The following is an 8,153-nucleotide window of genomic DNA, read 5'->3' as shown; positions in this document are numbered from 1 at the left end:
GTCCCACATGAAACCCTATTCGCTATTTGTTGCACTACTTTTCAAATCAAATCAAATGTATTTATATAGCCCTTCGTACATCAGCTGATATCTCAAAGTGCTGTACAGAAACCCAGCCTGAAACCCCAAACAGCAAGCAATGCAGGTGTAGAAGCACGGTGGCTTGGAAACACTCCCTAGGAAGGAGTTTTGTTGCCTTAACGAATCAAACTGAATTCTTCCGCTGCTCTATCGGTCTGTTACATACTTCAGTCTGAGACTGTCAATCACTGTGTTCCAGCCACTGTGTCATAACCACTGTGTTCCAACCACTGTGTCATAACCACTGTGTTCCAATCACTGTGTCACAATCACTGTGTTCCAACCACTGTGTCATAACCACTGTGTTCCAACCACTGTGTCATAACCACTGTGTTCCAATCACTGTGTCACAATCACTGTGTCCCAACCACTGTGTTCCAATCACTGTGTCACAACCACTGTGTCACAACCACTGTGTTCCAATCACTGTGTCATAACCACTGTGTTCCAATCACTGTGTTCCAACCACTGTGTTCCAACCACTGTGTTCCAACCACTGTGTTCCAACCACTATGTCATAACCACTGTGTCACAACCGGCCGTGATCGGGAGTCCCATAGTGCGGCACACAGTTGGCCCAGTGTCGTCCGGGTTTGGCCGCCATAGTAAAATAAGAATTTGATCTTAACTGACTTGCCTAGTTAAATAAAGGTTCAATAAAAAACGGTTTCTGGTGACCTCATGAGGGATGTTGTACTAAACTAAGTAGACTGTTCAATGATTGGATAATTTCTAACCAATCAGAGAAGTAAAGCCAATGAAAATGTTCAAACCTCTGCCTGACCCGCGTTCTGGCTCTGGTCCCACCCATCTGTTTCAGGGACCAATCAGAAAGGTTCAAATGGTTTTCCTGTTCTGGAAATCATCATGGAGGTACTCAGATCCTGACTCATTGAGAGAAGAAGGAGCTAATGTCCATGGGCTGGGTGGTTTTGGTAGCTAGGCAACTACTTTTGACTAGGGTCCATTAGGCTCTGGTCTAAAGTAGTGCACTATATAGGGAATAGGGCTCTGGTCTAAAGTAGTGCACTATGTTGGGAATAGGGCCCTGGTCTAAAGTAGTGCACAATATAGGGAATAGGGCTCTGGTCTAAAGTAGTGCACTAGATAGGGAATAGGGCTCTGGTCACTAGTAGTGCACTATATAGGGAATAGGGCTCTGGTCTAAAGTAGTTCACTATATAGGGAATAGGGCTCTGGTCTAAAGTAGTTCACTATATAGGGAATAGGGCTCTGGTCACTAGTAGTGCACTATATAGGGAATAGGGCTCTGGTCTAAAGTAGTTCACTATATAGGGAATAGGGCTCTGGTCTAAAGTAGTTCACTATATAGGGAATAGGGCCATGGTCTAAAGTAGTTCACTATATAGGGAATAGGGCTCTGGTCTAAAGTAGTTCACTATATAAGGAATAGGGCTCTGGTCACTAGTAGTGCACTATATAGGGAATAGGGCTCTGGTCTAAAGTAGTTCACTATATAGGGAATAGGGCCATGGTCTAAAGTAGTTCACTATATAGGGAATAGGGCCCTGGTCTAAAGTAATGCACTATATAGGGAATAGGGCCCTGGTCTAAAGTAATGCACTATATAGGGAATAGTGCTCTGGTCTAAAGTAGTTCACTATATAGGGAATAGGGCTCTGGTCTAAAGTAGTTCACTATATAGGGAATAGGGCTCTGGTCACTAGTAGTGCACTATATAGGGAATAGGGCCCTGGTCTAAAGTAATGCACTATATAGGGAATAGGGCTCTGGTCACTAGTAGTTCACTATATAGGGAAAATTGTGCCATTTGGGAGCAACTAGAAAACAACTAGCCTATTTTCCTAATAATGACCCTAATCAGTAGTATTAACCTTTAGGAAAATGATACAACCTTAACTCATAACAGTTAAATGGTAGAGATGAGATGATAATGAGAGAGATAATAACAGGAAATACAGTGTGTGTGTGTGTGTGTGTGTGTGTGTGTGTGTGTGTGTGTGTGTGTGTGTGTGTGTGTCGTGTGTGTGTGTGTGTGTGTTTGTGTGTGTGTGTGTGTGTGTGTGTTACATAAGATTGTGGCAGTGTGTCAACAAATCATTTTATCATCGGAAATGCAGAATGTTATGGAATATAAAACTGAAATATACATGCGATTTACATTCATTATTTCTATAATTTCACACACACACACACACACACACACACACACACACACACACACACACACACACACACACACACACACACACACACACACACACACACTTCCTCTCCCCATTGATTCTGGCACAGTACTCTGCAACCTTTCTCATTGGCCCCAGTTCATTTCTCACGCTGAGTCTCTCCCCTGTTGTCCACTATATTAACACCCTCAAAGGAAAGAGTGTGTGTGTGTGTGTGTGTGTGTGTGTGTGTGTGTGTGTGTGTGTGTGTGTGTGTGTGTGTGTGTGTGTGTGTGTGTGTGCGTGCGTGTGTGTGTAATAATTCTTGTCTCTGATGATAAACTGGATATTGAGCTACTAGACGGGGGCCGAGCTGACACTTGGTGGAGCGGAGGTCACTCTGTGTGTGTGCCTGTGCGTGCGTGTAATAATTCTACTAAAAAGACATGAGAGAAACAGAAAGAATTTAAATCCTGTAATTATCATAAGAAGTAATACCATCCATCCACCCCATTACGTATCAGCTAAACCTTCAGACTCTTCTCTTAACCAGCCAAACTCTTAACTCATTAAGTACATGTAAAGTTACTTTTCCTCTGGAATAACTGAAGACACATTACTGAAACATCAAAGACATGGATTAGGTCAGGGAGAAAACAGACAGACAACAGACATGGATTAGGTCAGGGAGAAAACAGACAGACAACAGACATGGATTAGGTCAGGGAGAAAACAGACAGACAACAGACATGGATTAGGTCAGGGAGAAAACAGACAGACAACAGACATGGATTAGGTCAGGGAGAAAACGCTTATAGACAGGCAAAAGACAGGTTTACAGACAGACAGTAAAAAGACAGGTTTACAGACAGACAGTAAAAAGACAGGTTTACAGACAGACAGTAAAAATACAGGTTTACAGACAGACAGTAAAAAGACAGGTTTACAGACAGACAGGTTTACAGACAGACAGTAAAAAGACAGGTTTAGAGACAGACAGTAACAGACATGTTTACAGGTTTACAGACAGACAGTAAAAATACAGGTTTACAGACAGACAGTAAAAAGACAGGTTTACAGACAGACAGTAAAAAGACAGGTTTACAGACAGACAGTAAAAAGACAGGTTTACAGACAGACAGTAAAATACAGGTTTACAGGCAGACAGGTTTACAGACAGACAGTAAAAGACAGGTTTACAGACAGACAAGTTTACAGACAGACAGTAAAAGACAGGTTTACAGACAGACATAAAAGACTGGTTTACAGACAGTAAAAGACAGGTTTATAGACAGACAGTAAAAGACAGGTTTACAGACAGACAGTAAAAAGACAGGTTTACAGACAGACAGTAATAATACAGGTTTACAGACAGACAGTAAAAAGAAAGGTTTACAGACAGACAGTAAAAAGACAGGTTTACAGACAGACAGTAAAAATACAGGTTTACAGACAGACAGTAAAAAGACAGGTTTACAGACAGACAGTAAAATACAGGTTTACAGGCAGACAGGTTTACAGACAGGTTTACAGACAGACAGGTTTACAGACAGACAGTAAAAAGACAGGTTTAGAGACAGACAGTAACAGACATGTTTACAGGTTTACAGACAGACAGTAAAAATACAGGTTTACAGACAGACAGTAAAAAGACAGGTTTACAGACAGACAGTAAAAAGACAGGTTTACAGACAGACAGTAAAAAGACAGGTTTACAGACAGACAGTAAAATACAGGTTTACAGGCAGACAGGTTTACAGACAGACAGTAAAAGACAGGTTTACAGACAGACAAGTTTACAGACAGACAGTAAAAGACAGGTTTACAGACAGACATAAAAGACTGGTTTACAGACAGGCAGGTTTACAGACAGACAGTAATATACAGGTTTACAGACAGACAGTAAAATACAGGTTTACAGACAGACAGTAAAATACAGGTTTACAGACAGACAGGTTTACAGACAGACAGTAACAGACAGGTTTACAGACAGTAAAAGACAGGTTTAAAGACAGACAGGTTTACAGACAGACAGCAACAGACAGGTTTACAGACAGACAGTAAAAGACAGGTTTACAGACAGACAGTAAAAGACAGGTTTACAGACAGGCAGGTTTACAGACAGACAGTAATATACAGGTTTACAGACAGACAGTAAAATACAGGTTTACAGACAGACAGTAAAATACAGGTTTACAGACAGACAGGTTTACAGACAGACAGTAACAGACAGGTTTACAGACAGTAAAAGACAGGTTTAAAGACAGACAGGTTTACAGACAGACAGCAACAGACAGGTTTACAGACAGACAGTAAAAGACAGCTTTACAGACAGTAAAAGACAGCTTTACAAACAGACAGGTTTACAGACAGACAGTAACAGACAGGTTTACAGACAGACAGTAAAAGACAGGTTTACAGACAGACAGGTTTACAGACAGACAGTAAAAAGACAGGTTTAGAGACAGACAGTAACAGACATGTTTACAGACAGACAGTAAAAGACAGGTTTACAGACAGACAGTAAAAATACAGGTTTACAGACAGTAAAAGACAGGTTTACAGACAGACAGTGAAAGACAGGTTTACAGACAGACAGTGAAAGACAGGTTTACAGACAGACAGTAAAAGACAGGTTTAGAGACAGACAGTAAAAGACAGCAAGGGTAGCCTTCCAGAGAGACATCAGAGACGATGGCCCTGAACGAACTTTATTTGACTCTATGTAAACTGGAAACCACATATCCTGAGGTTGCATTTGTTGTAGCTGTGGATTTTAACGAGGCTAATCTGAAAACAAGACTCCCTAAATTTTATCAGCATATTGATTGTGCTACCAGGGCTGGTAACCTGCAAACCCTGGATCACTGCTATTCTAACTTACGCCACACATATAAGGCCCTCCCCCGCCCTCCTTTCGGAAAAGCTGACCACGACTCCATTTTGTTGCTTCCAGCCTATAGACAGAGACTAAAACAGGAAGCTCCCACGCTCAGGTCTGTTCAACGCTGGTCCGACCAATCTGATTCCACGCTTCAAAACTGCTTCGATCACGTGGACTGGGATATGTTCCGCATTGCGTCCAACAACAACATTGACGAATACGCTGATTCGGTGAGCGAGTTCATTAGAAAGTGCATCGACGATGTCGTACCCACAGCAACTATGAAAACATTCCCCAACTAGAAACCGTGGATTGATGGCAGCATTCGCGCGAAACTGAAAGTGCAAACCACTGCTTTTAACCAGGGCAAGGTGACCGGAAACATGACCGAATACAAACAGTGGAGCTATTCCCTCCGCAAGGCAATCAAACAAGCTAAGCGTCAGTATAGAGACAAAGTAGAGTACAAAGTACACGGACAAACTGAATTGGTCCTCCCACACAGACAGCGTTGTGAAGAAGGCGCAGCAGCGCCTCTTCAACCTCAGGAGGCTGGAGAAATTTGGCTTGTCACCTAAAACACTCACAAACTTTTACAGATGCACAATCGAGAGCATCCTGTCGGGCAGTATCACCGCCTGGTACGGCAACTGCTCCGTCCACAACCGTAAGGCTCTCCAGAGGGTAGTGAGGTCTGCACAACGCATCACCGGGGGCAAACTACCTGCCCTCCAGGACACCTACACCACCCGATGTCACAGGGAGGCCATAAAGATCATCAAGGACAACAACCACCCGAGCCACTGGCTGTTCACCCCGCTATAATCCAGAAGGCGAGGTCAGTACAGGTGCATCAAAGCTGGGACCGAGAGACTGAAAAACAGCTTCTATCTCAAGGCCATCAGACTGTTAATAAACAGCCACCACTAACATTGACTGGCGGCTGCCAACATACTGACTCAACTCCAGCCACTTTAATAATGGGAATTGATGTAAAATGATGTAAAATATATCACTAGCCACTTTAAACAATGCTACTTAATATAATGTTTACATACCCTACATTACTCATCTCATATGTATATACTGTACTTGATACCATCTACTGCATCTTGCCATCTTTATGTAATACATGTATCACTAGCCACTTTAAACAATGCCACTTTATGTTTACATACCCTACATACTCATCTCATATGTATATACTATACTCAATACCATCTACTGCATCTTGCCTATGCCGTTCTGTACCATCACTCATTCATATATCTTTATGTACATATTCTTTATCCCCTTACACTTGTGTCTATAAGGTAGTAGTTTTGGAATTGTTAGCTAGATTACTTGTTGGTTATTACTGAATTGTCGGAACTAGAAGCACAAGCATTTCGCTACACTCGCATTAACATCTGCTAACTATGTGTATGTGACAAATAAAATTTGATTTGATCTGATTTGATTTGAGAAGTCATCAGTGCACACCAGAGGATCTAAGATGACACACACACACACACACACACACACACACACACACACACACACACACACACACACACACACGGAGAAGGATAAGACAGTGATGTTGTGAATGAAGTTACTCTGAACACACAGAAGACAGAAAAGAAAAACACCATGTCCAGCTAGCCTATCAGTTATGTCACTGATGACCCAGCTAGCCTATCAGTTAGGTCACTGACGACCCAGCTAGCCTATCAGTTAGGTCACTGACGACCCAGCTAGCCTATCAGTTAGGTCACTGACGACCCAGCTAGCCTATCAGGTAGGTCACTGATGACCCAGCTAGCCTATCAGTTAGGTCACTGACGACCCAGCTAGCCTATCAGGTAGGTCACTGATGACCCAGCTAGCCTATCAGTTAGGTCACTGATGACCCAGCTAGCCTATCAGTTAGGTCACTGACGACCCAGCTAGCCTATCAGTTAGGTCACTGACGACCCAGCTAGCCTATCAGTTAGGTCACTGACGACCCAGCTAGCCTATCAGGTAGGTCACTGATGACCCAGCTAGCCTATCAGGTAGGTCACTGATGACCCAGCTAGCCTATCAGGTAGGTCACTGATGACCCAGCTAGCCTATCAGGTAGGTCACTGCTGACCCAGCTAGCCTATCAGTTAGGTCACTGATTACCCAGCTAGCCTATCAGGTAGGTCACTGATGACCCAGCTAGCCTATCAGGTAGGTCACTGATGACCCAGCTAGCCTATCAGGTAGGTCACTGATGACCCAGCTAGCCTATCAGGTAGGTCACTGATGGCCCAGCTAGCCTATCAGTTAGGTTACTGATTACCCAGCTAGCCTATCAGGTTGGTTAATGATGACCCAGCTAGCCTATCAGGTAGGTCACTGATGACCCAGCTAGCCTATCAGGTAGGTCACTGACGACCCAGCTAGCCTATCAGTTAGGTCACTGACGACCCAGCTAGCCTATCAGTTAGGTCACTGACGACCCAGCTAGCCTATCAGGTAGGTCACTGATGACCCAGCTAGCCTATCAGTTAGGTCACTGACGACCCAGCTAGCCTATCAGGTAGGTCACTGATGACCCAGCTAGCCTATCAGTTAGGTCACTGACGATCCAGCTAGCCTATCAGGTAGGTCACGGATGACCCAGCTAGCCTATCAGGTAGGTCACTGATGACCCAGCTAGCCTATCAGGTAGGTCACTGATGACCCAGCTAGCCTATCAGGTAGGTCACTGCTGACCCAGCTAGCCTATCAGGTAGGTCACTGATTACCCAGCTAGCCTATCAGGTAGGTCACTGATGACCCAGCTAGCCTATCAGGTAGGTCACTGATGACCCAGCTAGCCTATCAGGTAGGTCACTGATGACCCAGCTAGCCTATCAGGTAGGTCACTGATGGCCCAGCTAGCCTATCAGTTAGGTCACTGATTACCCAGCTAGCCTATCAGGTTGGTTAATGATGACCCAGCTAGCCTATCAGGTAGGTCACTGATGACCCAGCTAGCCTATCAGGTAGGTCACTGATGACCCAGCTAGCCTATCAGGTAGGTCACTGAT

The sequence above is a fragment of the Oncorhynchus clarkii genome, chromosome 19, assembly GCF_045791955.1.
Source record: "Oncorhynchus clarkii lewisi isolate Uvic-CL-2024 chromosome 19, UVic_Ocla_1.0, whole genome shotgun sequence".
Classification (NCBI taxonomy): Eukaryota; Metazoa; Chordata; class Actinopteri; order Salmoniformes; family Salmonidae; genus Oncorhynchus; species Oncorhynchus clarkii.
This window is presented reverse-complemented; position numbering follows the sequence as displayed.